Raw genomic sequence first — 23,971 nt, forward strand, 5'->3', positions numbered from 1 at the left:
TGGAAATGCCCTCAAGTGGTCAAAGTTGTTCGTATCGGGTAGGCAGTTACGAGCGGAGAAGGTGATTGATCTTTGAAAACATAATGTGCCACTATTGGATTCCTAAACTACACCCGATTTCTTTTTGCACGGATGTACTTTGTTGTGCTGTTCTCAAACGAAGACGAAATAGGAAGCGACTGATTTCAAACGATCAGAATGATGTCTAATTTTAATTTGGTACGCTCTCATATGCCCTATTTACAAAAAGGGCCATTGACTCGAAGGCAGCAATTATCGAAGCATTATTATCCCCAATCTGCATACAAAATTTTCTCCTGCGTCCTGTTTCATAGACTAAGGACGTTGCAGGAAACCTTTGTTGGCGAATTTTGGTGCAATTTGCAAGATGGACGCTGCACGACGAACCAAATGTTTATCTTGCGATAAATTCCGGGAATTCTACTTGCAGACCCACCATTTGTTCATAGATTTCAAGGCAACATATGATTCAGTTAAACGAAATGAGTTGCACATGGTTTTTCAACAAAACTGATCGAGTGGATACGTGCTACCCTTGATGGATCAAAATCGAAAGTCAGAACAGCGGGAATGACATCGGACATCGATTGTGACATTAGATGGTTCGGAGCAAGTTGACGAGCTATCGAATTTGTTGTTCAATATGACATTCGAAGGCGGTAGTTGACGGTCAGGCGTGCTGACAAGCCCTGTCATCATCACGAAATCTTATGTGCTCATCCCAAATAACAATTTTAAAGCCACTTGGTTTTACTCGAACTTTATGAAGGTTTTATTGTGGTATTAATCATTACCTCTGGCTTTATTGTGGCATTGCGCAATAAATACCAAGAGGATACGAGTCTAAACACACTTATAGCTAGCTAGAAAAGCATAATAAAACTGCTAATGAAGCAAATTTATTGTGGTTGCTTATATTGCCACAGTAAAACTTGTTGGCTGCACCACGTCTCTTATAAACTTACCATAAGTGTGGTGTAGCAACACAAAATGGCGCACGCATCAAAATTGATCTTATCGCGGTTGCTTGTCAAACCGCAAGAAATCTATTAGTTTTATAGAGCAATTGAAATGGTAACACCCTGACCAAACAATTTTTTAGCTGCTATTATTAAGAACACTAAAATTCAACACCAGAATCATTTTTTATGCGAGGCCATATTACCAAATTCTAGTATTTTGTTTTAGCTCGCAAACAAAAATTTATCAAAGCAAACTGTTTTGCAGAAAGATAGTTATTATCAATCGGTTTTCCTGTCCAGTGTTGCAATATATCGACAGCGTTCACTGAGATTGAAATATTGCCTATGTAATTGGCAGCATCTTGTGCTTTTTTTCAGATTGCGTAATCTTTCTTATCGAAGATACAAACCCCATAGAAATATTTCGCTCAAAGGCGTTAGCATGAAATTTTGCACTCTTTTTCACTCTATCTATTTCAACTACATTCGTAAGAATGTACGTCAGTTGCAGAAGTGAAACGATATTTTCATAAACAAAATTTAACTTTTTTAAATTTAGTGAAAATTTGTATTTTTTGTTAAATATTCTACGTTTTACGATCATTGTCAATAATGCAAGTAGAGGAAATAGAAAGCAAAGGGACGAAAAATAACCAACAAATAAAAGAAACTCACTAAAACTGCGACTGAACTGAACTGAACTAATTACCCGCCATGATGGTAAGGTGTTCGGCCTAATTTCTTTGCCGGCTGTAGATATTTGTAAACATTATTCGTTGTCGAATTTCATACCACATTTTCCTATGATACACTATAATCTAGATCTTTTGGAACTTTTTTTTCAAATTTCGATACATACAAAAAACCACTTAACAGAAAAATAGTGGTAGCCGGTCTTGTAACTGTCAACCACTTCAATTGCCATGATATCTCGATGAATTACCTGTGGTCAGCATTGCTATTAATAATGATGAAACATGTATCTAATTTTGCGTAATCAAATTCGAATATGGAAGCTGCAATTCAACCACAATTTTTAACATATTTAAAGAGCAGCGTCGCAATGATGTATTGAATTACCAACCGTGCACCTTAAAACAAAAGGATTGCTCCGTCTCTTTTGTACCTATATATTTTCAACCGCAATATTTTCAGAAAGTCACGAGAGAATGATAGTGAAAAATGATGCGAAAAAAACGAAAATGAAACTGACAGGCTGTGAAAAATCCGAAAATTTTATAGAATGAAATGTTGTTTTGGGCAGTGTTGCAGAAAATTGAGATTATTTTATCAGCATTTTCAGCTAAAAACAAGGATGAAAATGATTTTTTTCAACGCTGTTTCTGTCATAGGAAACAATTGAAATGATTTGACTAAAAATTGAAACTGATTAACTGAATATATTTATATTGTTAAAACAACCAGTTTTCGGAAATTACAAATTTTCAGTGGCATTGATTTTATCCACCTATCATACCAATACGCAATTTAAAATTTAATTCGCACATGCTGCAAACGAACTAAGACTGCTCAAAATTCGTTATTTACTCTATGGGATATTTTATTATGGTCGCTGTTCGTCCGTTGTGGAAGGCCCTACGTTGTGTTTTCTAATTTTCCTTCCTGGCCTTTGCCAATTGTAGTAAACTGTACCGGGCAATTAAGGCCTGGTGAGTTTGGATCACTGAATCAGGGAATCACGGGTTTCTTTATGTTCAGTTACAGAATAGTACACTGGTTTACTATACGAATTATATTCACTTATATCACAAACGGGGTAACAATTATGGAATACTGGCGGCTGCTGGTAAGCAGGCCGGCAGTGGCACTAAGTCAACTACATTTCGTTCTAATCTAGCCACGTAACAGTGGTGGCAACAGAGACAAGTAGCAACTGGGCTACTGCATGTACTGAACAATACTAAGAATGATAATGAGAATGATAGGGATAATAACGATACTAACAACTGCTGACCAGCATCTGAGCTGGTTTATATAGATTTTAGTAACAATAGCATGAGGCGCAACAAAGACTTATTCTTATACTGGAAGCGGGAATACATAGCGTGGCTTTCATGTAGGTCACTCACGAGTGACGACAGTGATACCGACCGCAGTACGGGCGGCGTGTCCAAACAGTCGCTATAAACCAAATCGTTCAGAATCATCTGACAGTAAAACTTTAACTTTTCTGCTCACGGGTGTATTTTAAAGTTAACAATGCTGGCAAACTGATTTCCTTACAAACATTTTTGTTGAATAACAGCTTATTAAGTGCATGTTACCCGGTAATTAGCTATACAATGGTGGAACAAGCTATTATTCAAGAAAAATGTTTTTGGGTTAGCTTTTACCAGAGCAAAAAGCGAAAAGCTTTGTTGCTATGGCAGTGGCTGTCAAGCAGCGAAAGCTTAATCGGTTTTATTGCTGCTTTCAGCAGTGCGTGATACGACTTCTTGAGTTTAAAACCTGATTCTTATAGAGGAAATGAAAACATTTTGAGGAGTGGACCACTTGGACAGAAAGTAGTTTTATAGCGGCCCTCAGAAAGTTCTGGTGGAGCTTATAGTTTTATTAGCGGTTGTAGGAAATTGGTCATGAAAACCACTATACGAACGTAATAAAACTTGGAATTGTTACTTGGAGTAGGGTTTGCGGACGTCATCGTTATCATCGGTGTTAACCGCAGAACTGTGGAAGAGGCTGACACGCATCCTAATGACAATGCTGCGAGGAAAAGGCTTACCATAAATTCTTCCAAAACGAAGTATACGGTGATCGCTAGAAAGTGTAGTAGTTTTTCGGGTGTTGGAACTACGGTGGTGATAGATGGAGATACTTTTGAAGTGGTCGACGAATTTGTTTATCTTGGAATGTTAGTGACATGTGACAACGATGTGAGCCGTGAAGTACTAAAAATAGCGGCTGCCAACAGGCATACCATGCTGCATCAAAATCCGGACGGTACCAATATCCGGACACCTTCACTAATTTATCTTTCTTAAGTAATGATGTGTACTATTTATGAGGTGTAGCTATGTGGATTACTTTGCAAATACATCTAAGATCGTTTAAACATAAGTGTTGGTTAAGTAGGCTGCGCGAAATAATTTAAATAAATCCAAACGTAACGTTGGTGTCAAACAGTGCCTTTTTACAGTGAGTTTTTTTCATATTACTAAAAAGTAGTGCTTTCGCGACTTAAGGTTTTGGGAGCTTATTATTACAAAAAAACCAACTTTTTACGCTTAGTATCAATAAAGAAGGTTAGTTTTAATTAATTGAGACGGTGTCACTCATTAATGTGTTGTAATAAAGTGTATTTTTATAAATAATTAGGCTGTCCGGATTTAAAACCATGTTTTTAAATCCGGACATATTTGACTATTGATGGTAGCTACCTAATGTTTTTCTTAGAAAAGGCGAAAGAACACGTTGAACCAGCAGAAGGTGTGGTAAGACAAGTCTCGAGCCATGAAACCGTCAAAATATTTGGAAATCCAAAATACTTTAAGGCATTTAATGTAGAAGTACTTAACACTTTCGTTCTCTAGTTAGGTAAGTGGGTCAGTGTAGTACTTAACCGTTATGTGTCCGGCTGAGTACCCGGGTACCTTTTTAGAATTTATTGCCTAGAAAAACAAGGTTTACCTCAACTCAGCCAGCACAACCTCATAGAATGCTCCCAACTAGTGGGAATAAACAATTTGCCATCATTAGACTGCCTGTAACAGCAAACCCCGAACGAGGGGGCCTCGAATTTGTTTACCCCATAAGTGTTCGGATGGGTACCCGGGTACCCACCGAAAGAAATGCTTCTAACTTTATCAATTCTTGACCGATTTTGGACCTGGAACCGTCAAAAGATTGGAAAATTTGTCTATTTTTAGAGTACGAGACACATAAGACCTGAAAATACGTCTAGTTGCCGTAAATCCGGATCTCCGGGACCATGTTCCAGACGCTAGACAAATTTGTACAATTGTCAATAAAAGAAACCACACAATATTGGTATCAAAATTCATGAAATCGCTTCAGGAGTTGATGATTATCCAGTTTGAGTCTCATTTAAATCGGTTTGCGTCCGAAAATGGACGGATTAGAGCCACTCACACAAAAGAGCCATTTGGCCCACCTATAGAATCACCACAATGGAGAAAATGTTTTTATTCTGTTAAATAAAATCCAATGCGAGTATAAAAACTATTTGTTTCTATTTCAGGCTATGACTTTTTTTGTACATCTTAGAGCTATATTATAGTAATCGTCAGATCTTCGCATACCGTGATGCCGATAAATTTAATATAAAACTCAAAGAACTAATACAAAGATTAAACGTCTTCGCAAACACTTGCGAATGAAATGTATCCGCAGTTTTCTAGACAGACGATTACATTTTCCGGATCGTAAGATTCGAGCTCAACTAGTTCTACATAAGACTGTAAACTTATTATCATTGTATAGTCAAAAGTTATCGGCGCACGCGTAAATGAAATTACTCAGTATTTGATGGCGTTAGTTTGCATTCCGTTCATACTCCATCATCCCATAAACAGGTTGATGTTTGTTTGATGTGCACAGCAGTCAATCAATCGTAGTAATCTTCCAGTAGGGGAAGGGCGGTAAAGACGGACACCTTAAGGTAAAGACTCAATATCTACTCAAATATAACTGTATTGATCCCAATTTTCGTATAAACTGAACCTTTAAGTCTCTGTCTAATAAAGTTACAACGTGTGCTGGAAAATTTCTTCCAAAATTTATGCATTTTTTAATATTATAAACATCATGTATAAATCAGAGTTTCTGCGCATGGGCGGGAAAGACGGACACTTGATATGGGAAAGACGGACACTCGCAAAAAGGTGTCACGCGTCGTTGAATTATCAGTATTAAGAAAAATTAACATATTTCATAATGTATTTAGGAAAGAATTGGTTTGGGAAACCCCCTTCCCGATCCCCCCTTTGAGCGAGAAAATAGAATGGTTCCCTTCAATATTTTAATTGGTGACGAACTAATCGTTTCTAAAAGTTGGCTCATTCCAACTGTTATATGACTTCTGGTTACTTTTACATATATAATATGGAAGTATTTGCAATGTTAAATCGTTGTTGGGCGTTGTTGAGAACCCATTTTGTTCAAAATATGTGTGTCCGTCTTTCCCTACCGTTGGGTGTCCGTCTTTCCCGACTTGGATACCATTTTTTCAAACTTCAAAAACTTTTTACTGAATATTCAAAAATTCACTAGGTTTCCAATGGATATTCAGTGAAAGATCAAACTAACGCAATGTCGTCGGTTTAGCATGAATATGTTGTTTTTTAACGATTTACCAGCTATTTTCTTCACGCACAAAATTACATCGGTTAGCGCATATACGCATTTTTTCTTTGTTTTGCTTATAAATTTGTCAACTACGCTGCTAAAAATCGGCAGTTTATTTCAAAAGTGTTAATTCAATCTATAGAAACATTTCCCATCATTGATTTGCTTCAAAAAATTATTGTTTATGAAATATGACAAGTGTCCGTCTTTCCCGCAGTGTCCGTCTTTACCGACCTTCCCCTAAAATTTTAAGTTATCAACGTACCTGAATACAGTGAATTTAGGTTCGTACATACATTGTTGAAAAACAAAACGAACAATAAAGAACCCCAAAACACGGCCTTGGAGTTCATCAGACTGAAGCTGAAATGGAGTAGATCATGCCCCGGTCAATACTTGCGGGATTGCGGTCAATCCTTGGCGGCAAGATGGAAAACGACGATTGGCGTAGACGCATGAACCACGAGTTGTACGAGGTGTATAAATATGATGACTTTGTGAAGCTGATCAGACGCCGGCGGTTACAATGTGCTGGACATGTAACCCGAATACCAGAAGAAAGGTCAGCGAAAATAGTATTCAGCAGAGAACTTGGGCGAGGTCGTCGAGGTAGACCACGCACTAGTTTGGGTGTGCGCGATCGAGGAAGATGCACGCGCAGCAGGAGTGCAGGGTGACTGGAGACTGGTAGCCCAAAACCGAGAGTCCTGGAAATCACTAATACCTTCGGCTAGGATCCGCTAGATATGGATTGTCGGCCATTAAAGTAAAGTAAAGTAAGTAAGATCAAGCCTCATCAACTCTCACTAAGGAGCCGCGCCCTGTCAGATAAGACTAAATCCATTAAATCAGCCGTTCTGGGAGCCAGATTCATTTAAACTACTAAAACCTTTCGCTATTTTTATATCGGATTATATGTTAGTATTTTTAAATTGCGTGACTAGGCGATATAATACCTAAAAAATGACGAATTCCAACGTTGATTAATCGGTTCTGCTTGCGGTACAGAGTCTCGGTGCTGGTCGATATCGAATGTTGTTAAACGGAGGGTTTTGAGTGCATTTTACCCATCACCAGGTTGTTGTCCGAGTCAACGTTAGCACTTCGATAGGATCTTAACGTAAGATCCTGATCGTCGGAGAAGTCAATCTGTATTTCTGTCTAGTTGTGCAGGGTTTTGTGCCACCCACGGTCATGTTCTTGTAAGCGGTAAAGTCAATAAGTCTTTTAACCTTAGCTAGTGTGTACGAAACCCGCAAATCAACAGTTTGTACTCCACCCTTTCCTATTCGACATTGGTGTAGAAATCTATTCGATGATTTTGATGTCATGTTTTCGGGAGTGGTCGTATCCACATTCCAACTGGCCGTATTCATCGAAACTTCTGAGATGAGGGCTGTATACATTGATGTTGCCTATGTGGAAAACCGGCCCTTATTTCTCATCCTTCACATTCGAGGCATATTCGAGGACTCATTAGCAATCACCCGTTTGTGCATCTGGTCATTACTATGCAAGCTGTACTCAGCTCTTGCGCGTATCTTGCGGTAGTTCTGGTAGATAGTATGGCCCTCCCTGAATGTACGTAAGACAGTTCCACGTCTTGAATTTCCAATCAGTAGTCCATTTTTGTCGCGTTAGTCTGTTCCATTGTAATCCATTGTTTCAGTCCGTATTTCTCTATTTTTCGCTCTTTGCGTATTGGTCTCTTATAGTGGCGGCTTGCAGGGTCGCCATTTACAGCACTGTTCATAGTTCCACTAGGATTGGCACTAGGACGTTGATCGTTCAGACCCTGCTTTGAGCTGCTTCTAACGTGGAGAAAAGAACTCGGAAATCGAATGTGCCCCTCTTACTTGTTAGTATACGACCAATTGGTGTTCATTGCCCGTCCTTCCCTTGGTTACCCATATTCCAGAAATCAATAGGTTACGAGTGAGACTCCAGTATTCAATTCTATCGAAGACGTTCGCTAGAGTTTCACTTTCAATGTACTCATTAAAATGCTCCCGCCACGACATTTGAATTTCTTAATTGTTTTTCATTTTTCTTCGAATGCAAATCTACCTTTTCAAGCGCTAGTGGTTTACAATTGCAACCATAATTTCTAAAAGGCACATGCATAGCCCATTGGGGATACTTGTACCATACAAGTCTCGAGTAAAAGACAACCTTCAGGCAGCATACCGATGATGGTTTTGGTACTTAGTACGAGAGAGCATGGTGGTTACGTTGCAACTTGTTAGTGGTCAAAATTATCAGAAGAATTCTGCCTTGCAAACCGATAGGTTTGGTGTAAAATTTACTATTAGTATTACTATTTCAGGGATACTATAATACATTATATTATTAGATTGCTCTCCTGTAATTTTTAGTACTTGTATCCCTTGCAATTCAATATATTTGAGCACATCTGGAACGATTCAGCTCATTTTTCATTTATGCAGCTTCTGGTACGGCAGCCAAGTGCAACGTTTCCTATGAAGCCACGTTCTGTTGGCCATTATTTTCGGTGTTCGGTCCTTTCATCGCTGCACGACGACGCACCGTTGGCGTTGCCAGCAAGCAGACCAGCAGCATTGCGATCACGGACGGATGGAGGGCCCGCGCGGGTGGCCCTCCGTCGTCACCTACCTCGAGGTTCGAACTTTTCCGCGCTATCGCTATCGTTTGTACATGAAATAATAATGAGAAAGATAGTTATCATGCTTCGGCCAGTGGTGGTGGTGTTCCTGAATTAAGTGTCGGCTTCACTTTGTGTGTGTGATGCTGACCCGAAATGTTTTTCATTTCAAAACGCACCTGATACCGCCACTTACCGCTGCTGGTTGAATTGGTCGTTTATTTTTTGTTTTAAATTTTTGACAATCCAGCGGCACTGAGAGGTATGTGCATTGAATTATTTTCGCACTACGAACATTGCAATTTTGTTGTAAAACAGAAACGATACAGCATGAAGAAAAAAAATGCAATCAGGAAAAATAATGATACTGCATAAAAATTGTTTGTTTCTTTATGGTATATTGGACATGTTCGGTATCAAACAAAAAATGTGCGGATCCTAGTTAGGTACCACTTTTCAGAGTTTTTAGCAATTATTAAAAACAGACTTTTTCGCTTACAAAAGCAAACAGAGTAGTCAACTGAATGAATGAACTGAATGAAACATCCAAAAGCTACGAACAAACAATAAACTTAAATTCGACGCGAATCATGTCACGTATTTGCCCATATTTTCAAAATAATAAAAGATAAACACCCATTTCAAACTTCTCCATCATAAACCAAATTATGAATCAACTTACAGTTCATCAGCTCCTATTACAAAAATATCAACATGCAGCTGAAAAACCGCAACCTGCAAGCGCATGCACGCACGCACGCAAATTCCCATGCATGCACAGATTGCACCAAATCCATCCTCTCGCTCAAGATCTCGCCGCAATCACGACAGCAGGGTGGCACGGCGTTGCGTTATCTTGCATTCATTTTCCTCGCGTCAGCTATAACTAAAACTTAATAACCATTTGGCGGTGTCGTAAAAGCTATGTTTCTTTCTGAACTGACGACGACAAACATTTCACGTCTTGCTTGAAACCGGTTGGCCAAAAGTGAAAATGAAAGTGAGAAGAATACAGTTATCTATCGGAATCTGGTTTGCCATATTGCGAAGGGTGTTTTCGGTGTACGAAACCTAACAGGTAAGCCAAGCGCAACTCACCATTATATCACAGCATGTGGTCATCGCGGTTTTCGAACATTTCAAACAAACCGAGAATTCATACTATAGGATAGCTCAAGCTTTTGAAACGAAGAGTGATACCGACCGACCGTAGAAAACACTATGACTATGTGGTTGCAAAATAATGTCGCCGAAGGTTGTGAAATCGTTGCACTTTGCAGTCGATTAAGATTATTTGAATACCCCAGCCAATCGTAATATAATATTACACCCAGATCACAATAAAACTGTCTTCGGTCTGTGGGGTATCCCATCGCCATCGTTTTGATTCAGGATCACGCCGGCCACCGTCTCTATAAGCTCTGCCGCAGTGTAAATCGCGGCCCGCCTGGGAGGCGATTTAAATGTCGACAGCTCTTCTTCTTCTTCTGAAAGCCGGTCGGTCTTTCGGTCGCGGTCGGCCGGTCGGCCGGTCGGTCGGTTGCACGGTGATGGCGCAAGATGATGTATTTCGTGTTTTATGAGGAAAATCGACTTACGGTAAAAGTTGTACTGCAATAAATTTAAATTAAGAGATTCCTCTCCAGTTGGAAGAGTGCGCCCAGACAACCTGTGTTCCTATCACGAAACTTCGCCGGCGTGCAAAGTGCCGGCAGTAGTGGAGAGACTCTTCTGGAAAAGGTATTTAATGCATATACTGACCGGTTCTAGCTGGGTATAGTCCACTAAAACGCATAAGGCCGAAGGGCGAAAACCTCAACGCGATTCACGCTGTAATATAATGGGCACTATCCAGCAGTGCGAACAAGAGACAAGCGCCCGATCATCGCATCGCATCGGTTTGATCGCATGGCGTCGCGTCGGCTTTGTGCCCCTCTCTCTCTCCCACTCTACCGAAAGGCGACGCACTGCAGTTGACCCATCCGGTTCAGGGTTTCCAGATTATGGTGATAATTGGTAGTTTGATCTCTGTAATGGCAGTTCTGTTGTGTAATGTGGTGTCCAAGGCAGCGGCGTGAGATAATGGCTTGTTTTGATCCGCTGACGGTGCGGTGGTGAGATGCTTTTGAAAGGCTTTCTTCGACTGTGATACTGTCCCCGGAGTGATTACTGAATATAACAGTTTTTTTATGGGTTCAGCGTCATCTTTTCCCAAACGATTACTTCCACTGAGGAAGCAGCTGGAAGATTTATTTTTTACTACCTCCTAGTAATATATTTTGAAGAAACATTAATATTCACCGCATTTATTTGTAACACTTTTTCCAAGAGGAAATTATTCTTTTGACACCTGTTTTATTTCTATCGCTGAGTATAGTTTTAATTTAATTCTAAAAAGGAACTTTGGAATTAAAATTTTGAGCTGAAATTTTGTAATTATAATACAATTTGTAATTAAGAGTCAGTTACAAAAATTAAACTGCTACATTAAAACTAAATAAAAGGTAAAATAAATGCGGAAAAAATTAGACACACTGATACAACATTGAAACAAAGCTGTTTTGAACCAAGCAGAATTTGATTAGATAGAACTAAATGATGATTTGACATTAATAAAAGAAATAATGATACTCAATTTCATTTCATGTTTAGAGACTGTAGGTTGAACTTATATTGTTTCTCCTGGGTTATTTCCTGGGCGCCAATTCGTTGCGCGTTTCGACATACACAAGTCAGCTTCATATTCGGCATGGACCAAGGCGACGAAATAAGGACATGGAATGGAGACTTGGTACCTGGAACTGCAGATCGCTAAATTTCGTTGGTGGCGACAGGGTGCTGCTCGACCAGCTAGAACCCCGAAAGTTGGCATCGTGGCGCTGCAGGAGATCTGTCGCAAGGGTGAGAAGGTGTGGAGGATCCGTGGCGGCAGAGCCCGATTTTTTCCAGAGTGGTGGAGCGACCTACGAGCTGGGAACGGGCTTCGTAGTGTTGGGCAAAATGCAGGATCGCGTAATGGATTGGAAAGCGATCAACGAGAGGATGTGCGTGTTGAGGATAAAAGGCCGTTTCTTCAACTACACCATCATAAACGTGCATTGCCCAGACGTAGGTAGACCCGACGACGAGAAGGAAGGGTTCTATGCGCAGCTGGAGCAGGGCCCGGCATCGTCGAAACAAATGACTGAAACTGACTTTCTCTTACCTTCGCTTCATACATGCAGTGACTTGCTTCATTTGTTGAACAGAACGATTCAAGCAAGCTTCAGTTGAAGTTAATGGCTGTTTCAATTGACGGCGGCAGTAAGTCAGGCACGATTTGTTGACATTGACTAGGTTAACGTCAATAAGCGTTGCATTTTAGGAAATGTTACTCAAATTCAATTCATTTGCATTCAAAGTTGCTGACCTTCTTCTGAATATTTGATAGAAAAGTACAGACGAAAAGTTGAAACCGATTGTCATGATGAAGTGAAACCCGTTTCGCTGACGCTGACTGAAGCCAGTTTGAAGCTGAAGCGGTACTGCTTCTGTTGAAACCGAAGCTTCACTGTTTCATTTTTGAGCGACGCTATGCAATTGAAGGTGTTGTTGTCGGGCCCTGAGCTGGAGGCAACGTACGACAGCTGCTCACCACGGGACATCAAGATCGTCATCGGGGATATGAACGCCCAAATCGGCAGGGAAGCAATGTATAGACCGGTGATCGGGCCCCATAGCCTGCACACCGACACGAACGATAACGGCCAGCGATGCATCAACTTTGCGGCTTCCCGAGACTTGGTGATCAAAAACACCTTCTTTCCCCACAAAGATATCCACAAGGCCACCTGGAGATCACCTGACCAACGAACCTCGAACCAAATCGACCATATTCTCATCGAGGGACGGTTTTTCTCGAACATCACCAACGTACGCTCCCTACGAAGTGCGGATATTGACTCGGACCACTACCTAGTAGCAGTACATGTGCGCTCAAAACTATCGACGGTTTATACCTCGCGACAAAGTCGCCCTCCTCGACTAAACATTCGGCAACTAGACAACCCGCGAATTGCCGAAAACTACGCGCGCGTGCTGGATGAAGCTCTGCCTTCTTCTGTGGAGCTAGATGCTTCGACCCTCGAAAACGGATGGAGTAGGATACGCTCGGCCGTCAACGAGGCCGCAACCGCGGTGCTAAGTGTGGAAACCTCGAGTGCACGAAATGATTGGTTTGACGGGGAATGCCAAGAAGCGATAGAGAGGAAAAAAAGAGCTTGGGAAAACTATCTGAGCATATCCACGAGAGAGAATTTGGCCAAGTATCGACGAGCGAGGAATGAGTTGACCACGATTCTGAGAAGGAAAAAGCGCCAGAAGGAAGACAGAGATCGTGAGGAGCTTGAACAACTATTCCGGGCTAATGATACCCGCAAGTTTTACGAGAAGGTGAACCAAACTCGCAAGGCCCACACTCCAAATCCTGACATGTGTAGGGACGAGGGAGGGGATCTTATCACAAATGAACGCGAGGTGGTCGACAGGTGGAAGCAGTTCTTCGATGAACACCTCAACGGCGATATAGCAGTAGGAGACGCAATGGAAGTTAACCTCGGAGTACCTACAAACGACAACAGCGTACCGGCTCCCGATCTCGAAGAGATCCGACGAGAAATCGGTCTGTTGAAGAATAATAGAGCCACCGGGAAGGACCGACTCCCGGCAGAGCTCTTCAAAAATGGCCAAGAACCGCTAGTAACGGCACTTCACTGGCTGATTTCAAGGATTTGGGAAGAAGAGAAACTACCGGAGGAGTGGATGGAAGGCGTAGTCTGTCCCATCTACAAAAAGGGCGACCGGCTAGACTGCTGTAACTACAAGGTGCTCTCCCAGATTCTGTTACGTCGTCTTTCCCCAATAGCAAGAGAATTCGTAGGGCAGTATCAGGCGGGCTTTATGGGGGCCCGTACTACTACGGATCAAATTTTTACTCTCCGACAAATCCTTCAGAAATGTCGAGAGTACAACGTGCCCACGCATCACATTTTCGTGGATTTCAGAGCAGCATACGATACCGTTAAACGCGAACAGCTATGGCAGATAATGCCCGAGTACGGTTTTCCGGACAAACTGGGGTTGATCAAAGTTACTCTGGAACGAGTGATTTGCTACGTGCGCGTTTCGGGGACACTCTCAAGCCCTTTCGAATCGCGCAGAGGGTTACGGCAAGGGGATGGACTGTCCTGTATGTTGTTCAATATCGCTATTGAAGGTGTGATCCGGCGAGCGGGCATTGAAACGAGGGGAACGATCTTCAGTAAGAGTAGCCAACTCTTAGCCTTTGCAGACGACCTCGACATCATTACTAGACACCGTGGGACGGCGGAGGCAATCTACGCCAGACTTAAAACGGAGGCTAGGAGGATAGGGTTACAAATTAATGCGTTGAAAACCAAATTTATGGTAGGAAGAGGCTCCCGAGAAAGTAACGAAAGTAACTCCCACGGACAGTGACTATTGACGACGATGAACTGGAAGCGGTTGATGAGTTCGTATATTTGGGATCTCTGGTCACCGCCGACAATAATACGAGTAAGGAGATCCAACGACGTATTCAAGCTAGAAATCGAGCCTACTTTTCCCTTCGCAAGACGTTTCGATCGAGGAGCATAGGCCGCCGCACAAAGCTGACGATGTACAAAACGCTAATCAGACCGGTAGTCCTCTACGGACTTGAGACAGTAACTTTACTTACGGAAGACAAACGTGCACTTGCCGTTTTTGTACGAAAGGTGTTGCGGACTATTTTTGGCGGAGTACAGACGGAAAGCGGAGAGTGGCGGAGACGTATGAATCACGAGCTACAGGCACTGCTTGGAGAGATTCCCATCGTACACCTGGCGAAAGTTGGGAGACTACGGTGGGCCGGCCACGTCGCAAGGATGCCGGACGACTGTGTAGTGAAATCCGTTCTTTTCAAGAACCCCACAGGCCCCAGGAATAGAGTGGCTCAACGTGCTAGATGGCTCGACCAGGTTGAAGCCGACTTGCGTGTGTCGAGACGCGCAACGAATTGGCGACGAGTAGCCCAGGACCGAGTACAATGGAGAGGAATTCTCGATACGGCAAGAGCCAGCCTGGCTCTAGGCTGAATAAGTAAAGTAAGTATCAGACCGGTAGTCCTCCATGGACTTGAGACAGTAATTTGCTTAGCAAAGATATACTTGCCGTATTTGAACGAAAGGTGTTGCGGATTATTTTTGACGGAGTACAAACGGATAGCGGAGAGAGACGTAGGCGTATGAACCACGTGTTGCAGGCTCTACTTGGATAGATTCCCATCGCACGCCTGGCAAAGTAGCCCAGGAGTAGCCCAGGAACGAGTACAGTAGAGAGGAATTCTTGATACGGCAAGAGTCTTCCCGGTTCTCGGCTGTTAGAAGTAAGTAAGTGTTACTGAATAAAGTTTTGCTGTATCGTTAGTAAGTATTTGGGGTGCTAGGCTCGATTAAAGCAATCAGCAAAGAGCAATCAATACAGGACACTTGATCATCCTGGACAGCTCAGCTTGCATTTTCTTATAATATATGTATTAAGGTTACAGATCAGACTTACGTACCAATTTGTTTCCAACTAAATCGTATTCGAAGCGCAAGACCGTACCATTTTGGAGGTAATATACGCGCAGAAAGAATAGATGTAAAGCGGTTCATTTATATAGACATTTTTATACGATAACATCCGATTGAGCGCGACCATACTGCTATACAACTTGTGCTGAAAATCGTATGTTTTTCAGCTGCCATTATTATGAACGATGAAATATCAATTTGTGCGGGCTTCATAAGGCTTTATTTACGATTCCGAATTTGTTAAGAGATATTTCATAATTTCGATAAGACGCTCAGTGACGGTCCCGCAAAACTCGTGACGTCTACTCAGTTCATTTTTTGTGGTAGGAGTAATGTAGTATTGTGAAGAACTGAGTGAATTGGGTAAAATGATATGCAAAATTTGAGAAATTATTGGCTTTACACGTGGGACTCGAACCCACAAGTCTCAATCTGCCGAATTGCGATTGAGTGCCTTCCCAATTGCACCAAAAGCAGTCAATTTATCTTTAGGGAACCTGATAGAGTCTGGTCTGGTCGCTATCTGGGGCCCGTCAGGGTATTTGTAAGTACGCTTAGTGGGTTTATAGTTGGTCAGTCCTCGCATAGTTTAAGCTTTTCACAATCTTCTTCTTCTATATATATAAAAGTGAGCGTGAGTATGTTTGCATGTATGTTCTACCATAACTTCAGAACACCTTGTAATCTCCACCAAACTTGGCACACATATTTCTCGATATAAGGGAATCAGTACTGGAGGTTTATAAGAGGGGGGGTTCGTAACAGGGGGGAAGGCCATTGCTCCGAAATGCCTAGACGATTCTTCACCAAACTTGGCATACATGTTCCTTGACATTGGGGAATCAGCACTGGGAAGTTGACAAAAGGGCGACAACAAGGGGGGAGATTTTTAAATAAGCAAAAGGGTTTGCGTTTCTTTTGCATTTAAACACACTGCAGTTGTGCAACTGACTTTGAGAAAAGAGGAGGGTTCCAACGAGGAGGGTTCCAACGAGGAATATATGGTAAATAAACCATTGTTTCGTTTCCATTATAGCGATTTTTATTGAGCAAACCGATGCATAATTAGCTAAGTGATAGAAGGAGGAGTTGATTGAGAAGGAACTGACATGTAGGGGGACGAGGAACATAAATATGAATGTATGTTCCGCCATAGCTCCGGTACTTCTGAATTGTTGTTCATCAAACATCGTTTGTCAAAAACATGTTTTTTGGCATAAAAGAATCAGCACCAGGGGGTTGACAAAAGAACGATAGCGGTTGTACAAGTTGTATTATTTCTGAAAGGGGGAACCGGGTGGCCATTAAAAAGGGGGAGGTTCAAAAACGTAAAAAAGGCTTTGTGTCTATTTATAGGGATTACCGAGAAGAAGACAGATTTACAAGTGGTTGGGGGACAACGTGAGAGGAACTGACAATTCAAATCAAAAAAAGGATTTTGTTTCTTGCATTATGAAAGTTTTCGTCACAAAAACAGATGTAAAAGTGACTGAGTGACAAAGGGGCACCGAGTGAGATCGGGCAATCAGCTAGTATTGGATAATCATGAGGGCCTTGGTTGAGTTCATTGGGTTTGAATCTGATATTAAACGGCTAATTCAGGCAGGTTCCAGCATGCAGATTTTCGAGCTTGGCAAAATGCAACGACCTACGAACCTAATAATCTGTCAGCCCAAGGACCTGACTACTGAACTGCTGATAGTATCTGTCTCTCTCAGTTTTATACCCTTCAAAATAATTTATTTATGAATTGCAGTGTTGAATGATTGCCCGACTAACCTGGCCGTCAATTTTCTTGCTGTTGACTGATTTTTAAGATCTTAAGGTTTAGTATTTTAAACTGCGTGCTTTTTAAAATCAATCAAAACCTGACCCTGCATGAATGCATGAAGGAAATTAATTAAAACGTCGGAGCCATGCTTATAGTTTCTTTTGCTAACAGCTAGAGCACTGAATACAGAGTCTGGCCAAAGTAGCTCAGTAGCTCGCGAGAACTTGTCATCATTAAACCAGCGACACACGTTTCGTTTCTTCAATGGTTTAATGATGCGAGTTATTGACATCCCAAGCAACAATGTGAGTTTTATTGTACTCTTATGGTGGTCTTCAAGATCTATTTTAGTCTTAAATGCCATCATAAGAGTGTAATAAAACCCAAATTGTTGCTTGGGATGGCTTGTCTCTCAATTCAGTGCTCTACTGATAGCTCATCCGTTCAACTATTATCTTTTCTCTCTCTCTCTCTCCCTCTCACATTGAAGTTATTACCGGATTTGAACCAAAATCCCAGACCCCGCGATTCGCCGATATTGCTAGCCCTCTGGAATCCAGAGGACTGGTTAGACTCCACCATCACTAGCGGTACTGAGTTATTTTTGTTAGAATTGATTTGCAATAAATCATTTTACCCGTCTCTACTTTGTGCTCCATTGTTGTCTGCTTGTAAAAGTTGCTCTGAAAAGGAAAATTATTCCAACCAATACAAAATCGTGTTAACTTCATATAACTATCACCTTTGCATTCCCAAAAATTTTTGCTACATTGAAGAAAAAGCCAGTTTTTGAGAAGGGATTAAAATTCATTCACTATGACACTAGGTTTCGTCTTTTGACGAAATTTTGAAACCTGTGCTCACAAATTAAAATGCTTCAAATATGTTTTTCATATTGAAGCTTCATGTCCACTCTGTGGACACAAAGATATAGTGCATTGAACAAAACTACTTCTAAAAACTAGTGATGAATCTGATCTTTTTTTACCATCTTTTAAGCGTTTTTCAGTGCATTTACTTCCCTGAAATCCAGAAAACCAGGTTTAAACGTTTTATCATACGGGAAAAAACAATTCCAACCCACAGGTAAATCAAAAAAAAAAGGCTGATAAATTCAGCTAGTATCGAGTTTTTAAATTTTTGGAGGTTTCTTGTTTTTGCTAGACGGTTGAAAAGTTTGTTGTTTTACGAATTTTTTCTGATTTTTTCATGGTTGTTCAATTGCACGGATAAACCGTGTTGAACTTATTGCTCTCTAGGAAAACATTTCTATTAGTCTGCTAAAAAGTGATATCTAATTGTGCAACACTTGGTAAATCGTGACACCTATCCTACCATGGTAGCAGCTCTTCAAAACATATTTTTTCGAAACTTGTTCAAACTTCAAGTAAGCTTATTTGTCACATCATTCATTTCGTCATGAGGTATCCTCACCTTATATGAATGAGTATGTAGATACTCATAAAATAAAACATAGACAACATTTTACCGTGAGGTAAATGCTATTTTTTCAACGTAAAATGTTGTGCATAATCTCACAACGTCAATAACGATATAACTAATTGGCCACTAAGGAATAATTTGCTGCTAATTTCTGTTATCACGCCACCTGCTCTGCCATCTCGCAAATCTAGCAACACTGGTTTCTGCCGGCCACGCGTATGATTTATTCCCATATAATCGCGCATAACTGTTGCTTCGGTGCGAGCATTATTGCGCACCGAGGTGCGATTGATTTTTATATGCACTGGTTTTAAGACGACGACGTCTTCTTTTAGTATGCAATTCGCACCAGCTAAAGTAACGACAGCTTTGTTTTCTTTCTCTTCGTGCCAACACAAGGCGGCCGGTCTTATTTCCAGGAAGTGCGCCGTACGCGTACCTTCTACGGCAGAAGGAGCAGTCACAAGCACGAGAACTGCCGCAACACCCTTAAGTTATCTTCCTGAGACCATCTTCGGTGCAGTAGTTCGACGGCGGTTCTAAGGATCGGATCGGATCGAAGTTGCTCGAGGCTCGCGTGATCAACGGAGGCGCGCCCTACGCAAGTCGTCCCTAGCCAGAGCCGACACAGAGCCCGTGAGAGTTTGCCCGTGGACGAGTTTGGTAAAAGTCTTGTCCGATTCGATTAAAAGTAAAGGTTGATTGGCGGACAGCAGAAAGGAGGCTCCGGTCGAGCTTTATTGTGCCGCGGTCACTTTCGATTTCGCCCCAATGCCCAATGACGACAGAAGGGTAGGTACCCTCCCCGATCGTGACAGTGAAAGAGAAAGAAATTGATCGTGGGACTTGACGCGCGGTGTATTTTGATCGAAACGAAATAGAGAGTGAAACGCTTTGAACCGGGCCCAGGTAGCGGTGAAAGAAAGGAAAAGTGTTTTGCCTAACCTTGAAAAACGATATCTGCTGACCCGAGACAGCGAGCTTGTGAAATAGGATGCAACATTGCTGAAGGAAAGAGCACGAGTCTTCTTCCCAAAACGGTAATCGAAAGTGCAAAAGTGACAAGATCATTAATCCGTAAGCAATCCATTTTAAGCCAATCAGTTATTGTAACTAAGGTAAAGCCCACGAGGTTGTGCACAGTTTCGTTGTCTCATTAATCGGCTCTGCCCAAACCAAGTTGACGTGATTCAATTGATCGATAAATGCGTGTGATTAGTGTGCATTCGTAAGTGTGAAGTGTTGTTGAATAAAGTGGAAGATTTACATTCAATTTTTAAGCAGTCAGGAAACGAATCAGCCGGTGCTGTCGAGAACCGTACGAGGGCCATCCGGCTCCGATTCCCGAGCCACCAGCAGAGCTTCCGACTCGACTGAACAACCGGAACAAATAAAGTGATTGTAAGTTGAAACGATCATCATAAACTGTGTCTGTGTGTTTTGTGGAAAGGAAAAAAATCGATTGCATTTCCTCTCCTATCATCCATCGGTGCTACGCGTGCTACGCAAGTGCCAGCCAATAAAAGCATTGTTCCTTATTATTGATTAACTGTCTCTTATTTTGATTCTTCGGAGAAACTCAATCATCCGGATGGTGCTTTTCAACCTTTTCACTATGCCTTTGTTGGTATTATTAAACATCCTGCAACGGTCTGACAGGTGAAATTTATTATGTCTTCTACAACTGAAGGAATAAGCATTTCACATAAATAGTGTTGCTTTGCTATGAACCGATGGCGTAATGTATACATTGATACAGCCATTTCAACCTGAATAAAAATCAAAGTTGAAGATCAAATTGAAAACCTGATTGATTCAATATAATATTATACATTTTTCCTAATTTTTAGACGTTAAAACTTTGTTGACTCAGTTAATACCTTATATTTATTATCATATTTCCTTATATTTTTATGCTGTGAATGTGGTTAGAGAATTCGCGAAAAAGTGATTATTTGGATCGATGAACATCCCTCATGAACATACAGCTTTAAATTTTATCACGAACAAAACCTCATTGTTAACATCAAAATTCGTTCAAAAATTGAATATTGAACATTGAGTGTGTTTGATTTAGCGAATACAGGATGCCCAGGCAACGACCTCTTTTGAAAGCACTCCTTGTGATTAACTTCCTGGTTAATGATTCTCGAAGTTACGAAAGCACCAGTTTTTAGCCCACTGTAGGAGTTTGCTTACCAAATGTTAATTTTTCTTGGACAACGTCAACTTTCTTTTTATTTGCAGTCTTTCAGACAATTCTGCCGACTGAATGAGATATAGAACTCTTGTCCAAGAATTTACTTTTTTCAAAAACACTTCACTATCCACAACGTCGCTCGTCGTCGTCAATATTGTGCCAGAGTGGCTTGTGCTGTTTCAAGCAGTCACTTTCATTGAACTTGATCTTGGGACACTCGTCGCCAATTTCACAGGCGTCTTAGAAGTCGCAAATCGCGTTCGACCTGGTCAAGCCACCTTGCCCAATCGTAGCCTACTGGCTTTCGCCAGATATACAATGGGAATCTCTCCAAGCAGTGCCATGATTCATACGCCTCCGCCACTCACCGCTTCCAATAGAGCTCTGACCAGTTGCATCAGTTTGTCCGGAAACCTGGATTCGTGCATTATCTGCCGTAGCTGGTCTCGATCGACTGTATCGTATGCTGCTTTGAAATCAATAAAGATGTGTACTATCGACATTTCTGAATGATTCATGACGTTAGAGAACCGTCAAATTTTCGTGATGTTAGAGAAAAACCGGTCATCTATGAGAATGTGGTCAATCTGGTACATTGTACACTGGATATCTTTGCATGAAAAAAGCGTGCAGGCCTCGGATAGCTGCGAAGTTTATACATCGTCGGCCATTATCGTTGGTGACGGTGCGTAGGCTATGGGTTCTAATCACCGGTCTATATATTACTTCCCTATCAACCTGAAGGTTTCTAGTCCTGATATGTATCTTGATATCCCGTGGCAAACAACTGTCACGTTGTCGCAAACCGCTCGTAAAACGCTTTCTTCTCATCGTGGAGTCTAACTTCGTGCGGGCAGTACACATTGATGATGCTGTTATTAAACAGTTCTTTATCCTCAAGCTCAATAGACACATCCTTTCATTGATTGCCTTCCAATCTATCCCGTGATCCCATATTCGACCCAACACTAAAAATCCCGTTCCCATATCGTTAGTAGTGCCACCACTCACGAAAAATTTGATCTTTCCGCCACGGATCTTCCAAACCTTCTCTCCTTTGCCACAGATTTCCTGTAAAGTTACGATGCCGAGGAGACCGATTACGATTGTGGGGTTCAAGGTGCTCGAGAAGCACCCGGTTGTCACTTACCTTTCTAAGTTTCAAGTACCGAGCTTTCGATCATCGTCCTTGTTTCGTCACCTAGTTCGACACCGCATATCCGATCCGTGTTTGCTTGAATATTCATAATAGTTTGATTTAGGTAGTTTGCCTTACTAGGGCCACGACTAGGGTTGACTAGGGTCAACAGCCGCCCAGGACGTGGGGACAGACGCTCATGGCTGGTAAGGTTACTCCTAGTGGTGACACTCAGCATTCGCATTAGTATCTTTTTCTCTGTCCGTATCAATTTTCATCGGGGTTAGTTACCCGACCTCCACTAACGTTGCTCGTATTCCAGTTGGTACCACGAGGAGGTAGAGATAGAAGCTTAGAGGCTAAGGACCACTGTGGTGTCTGTTTTATTCCGCAAATACGCGATGTACCAATGTCCAACGGTGCCGTTCACCACTTGTACATAACTACGCAATTCTTTTCGTTGGACATATTCTCGCAGAGCTTTTTTGCCCGTTTCTTCACTTCAATTTTTTGGTGGAAAAACTGCTCAAAAGCAGAGTTTGTACACTTTAAGGGCATTTTGAGTAGTTTTAACCAAATTTTTGCTAAATTCAACCAGTTTACCAACTCATTTAAGAGTGTGCGAATGTTTTTAGTGATATGAAATTTTTTTTAGTTAGTTTTGAATATACCCAGGTCATCAACCAATAAGCATTAGTATAAGCAGTAAATCAATCGTTTATTAACATCCCTGACGTTTTATACTGTAGGTCGCTGTTTATCTGCATAACTGCAGACTGTACTGCAGCATAACTGTATGCTGTATAACTGCATAACTGTTGTAAATTGGCATCCACAATTCTATTTAAATTCTTCTTGTCGGTAACTAGCTGCATAAGCATTGCACAGTGGTCGACCAGCGAAAATTAAGTGGAAAGTTTTTTGTGGTTCAAAATAGCTCTCTGCAATGTTCAGCAAATTCCTTCAACTCTAAAAGACAATTAATGTGAAATTAATGGCTAAATTCCAGTTTGGCCTGTAAACACATAACACATAATAACTTTTTGTAGAAAAGAGATAGAATGATAATTTCTTCGACAAAGTTGTAACTAAAGATTATATAAGTAACTTTGCCAAAGACATAGTAGGCGTATTTTTCATAGTTTCTATCTCACAGGGCGTTTTATGTAAAGACCTCTCAAAAATCACTTTTTCGCTAAATACTTCAAATTTAATGGTTTTATTGCATCACAATGTTTTACAAAGTTGTTTCTCTTATTAAAAGACATATTTTTGTAGAACATTGTTTGCTGTCATTAACTCATCTTTCTAAATTTTGCGACTTGGTCCGGTCTGATTTAACACCGACCATTTTATGTGACAATCAGAAGAAATTATGTCGTGGTACGACAAATTTCATTTTAACCATTGACTTGGCACTAATCGTCTTCAAGAAGGTATTTGAAAATGCTGCATAGTGGAAATGGCCAAACATGGAATAATTAAACTGAAATTATTCGAGTTAGAGAAAAAACCAGTTTTTTATTTTCACATATGTTTGAAATAAAATTTCAAGTTTTCAGAAAGAACCAAGTTTGATTTTTTCCGTCTGTCCATCTGAAAAAGACTGAAAAAACACAGGAAAAACGTTAAAACTCGTTATACGTAGGTGTTTTCAACATACAATGTTCTGCAAAAATATGTCTTTTAATAAGAGAAACAACTTTGTAAAACATTGTGATGCAATAAAACCATTAAATTTGAAGTATTTAGCGAAAAAGTGATTTTTGAGAGGTCTTTACATAAAACGCCCTAAAACTATAAAAAATACGCCTACTATGTCTGTGGCAAAGTTACTTATATAATCTTTAGTTACAACTTTGTCGAAGAAA

The 23,971-nt window shown here is 41.0% G+C and overlaps 1 protein-coding gene across 2 annotated transcripts in view; it reads left to right on the forward strand.

Moving 5' to 3' along the window:
- Positions 1–23,971, forward strand: part of LOC128733899 (uncharacterized) — a 175,884-nt gene that overhangs the window by 20,497 nt on the left and 131,416 nt on the right. The window contains exon 2 of one of the 2 annotated variants that reach the window (XM_053827753.1): positions 19,162–20,163. The exons of the other annotated variant lie outside the window; for it this stretch is intronic. The gene's annotated coding sequence lies outside the window, so the exon portion shown is untranslated. The remainder of the gene's footprint in view (positions 1–19,161; positions 20,164–23,971) is intronic. 2 annotated transcript variants of the gene reach the window in all.

This window comes from Sabethes cyaneus, chromosome 2 (assembly GCF_943734655.1).
Source record: "Sabethes cyaneus chromosome 2, idSabCyanKW18_F2, whole genome shotgun sequence".
Lineage (NCBI taxonomy): Eukaryota > Metazoa > Arthropoda > Insecta > Diptera > Culicidae > Sabethes > Sabethes cyaneus.